The 1,657-nt window shown below is 45.7% G+C and overlaps 1 pseudogene; it reads right to left on the bottom strand.

The window, feature by feature from the left end:
* Positions 1-357: 357 nt before the first annotated feature.
* Positions 358-1,203, bottom strand: LOC130851864 (purine nucleoside phosphorylase-like; annotated as a pseudogene).
* Between the last annotated feature and the right edge of the window lie 454 nt (positions 1,204-1,657).

Below are 1,657 nucleotides of genomic sequence, written 5' to 3'. Positions count from 1 at the left end.
CTCCAGTGCCTTGAGGAAGCAGAACTGAGTCCCCAGGAATGTGAGAGGATCATCTCAAAAAGCTAGCAGTACTGTGCTGAGTTCGATGGCCCCAAGTTAAATCCTGTGCATATCCTCAGATGTGTGGTAGGGCTTTGGCTCCAGTTCTTGAAGAGGAATAGGGATAGAAATAATTTTGGGATGACAACTAAGTAGAAGAGGACCCAGCAGCAGAAAGGTCTGGTGGGAGAAGTAGGGAAGGTGACTCTCCTTTCTGCCACTACCTAAGGGCAGAGGCACATGACTCCAGCAAGAGGCCAAAGTAGGGAGCAGCTCCTTGGATCCCAGAAGAGAGAGGCCAGACCACTCCAGGGCTGGTTACCTGGCATCATCAGGCAGCAGAATGCTAGCCATAAGAATGGAGACAAACTGTTCCAATTTCTGCATGACTTGCTTCCCGGCTTCTAGTACGTCCTCGTGCTTGGCCTTCTCCTGGCTTTCATAATCCAAGATGACTTTGTTAGTGATGAGGGAGAAGCCAAAGACTTGAAGTCCACAGTGCCTTGCAGCTATAACTTCTGGTAATATGCTCATGCCAACAGCATCCGCCCCCAGCTTCTGCAGCAGACGACACTCTGCCACACTATCACGTAGGTGCCTTCCTGTAACTCTCTCTGCTCCCCCATACTATGAGCCTTCTGCCTCATATCCCGGTCATAAGCATCAGACATGGCAGGGAAACGAACTCCAGACCTCTCATCGTCGGGCTTTCTGAGAGGATTCTCACCAGAGAAACCAGGTAGATCGATGTGATCACGGATTAGAGTGATATCTCCAATGTCAAACTTGAAGTTGAGCCCTCCAGCTGCGTTGGTGACCACTAGGATGTCCACACCCAGAAGCTGGAAAACCTTCACTGGGAATGTCACCTTCCAGAACAGATAGCCTTCATACATATGGAACCTGCCCTGAAACATCACACAGGCTCTGCCCTAAACACCTGTCGACCAGCATGACCTGGCACTGTACCTTTAGGAAAGTTTGATATTTCCTTGTAGTCAAAGATCTGGGCGTGAGTTAATCTGTCATTGAGACCGCCTAACCCAGAACCACAGATCACTGCCACTTAAGGTCAGTGTTTGGTATGAGACAAAAGCATTTTGCAATGTTCTGATAATCTTCATATGTGAATCTAGACTCTAGAAGGGAATCTGTGACAAGCATGTGGGTTGAGAAGCCCTCTTTTCTGTACGTGGAGTACTGGAAACCAGTGAGTTAATCTCCAAATAGCAATAAGACAAAGGGATATCCCCAGAGGAAATGCATTTTTAGGTTGTGTCTTAGATGAAATGGCCGCTGAGAACCCATAACAATCAATTCTAAGCCCAGCCAAACTATCATTCTAACAAATAAAGGCTGTTTGAGATATGAAGTGACTTAGAAGTGTTTTTCTTCCCCACATACATTATTGGGGAATTTGATTAAAATATGCTCTAGCAAAATAAGAACATAATTAAGAAAGAGAAAGACATGATATCTTAAAAAACAGTGAATCCAAAGTAGGAGAGTAGTAGAAGAAAGCTCCCAAATTAACGGTTTTACGTATGAGTAGAGAGTCATTTGTATAGATTGGAGGATGAGGAGAGAGAATCCAAGAGGGAGGTGTCTGGAAAGAGTT

Source organism: Hippopotamus amphibius, chromosome 4 (assembly GCF_030028045.1).
Source record: "Hippopotamus amphibius kiboko isolate mHipAmp2 chromosome 4, mHipAmp2.hap2, whole genome shotgun sequence".
Lineage (NCBI taxonomy): Eukaryota > Metazoa > Chordata > Mammalia > Artiodactyla > Hippopotamidae > Hippopotamus > Hippopotamus amphibius.
The sequence above is the reverse complement of the archived record's forward strand: the minus strand, read 5'-3'. Positions and strand labels throughout refer to the sequence as shown.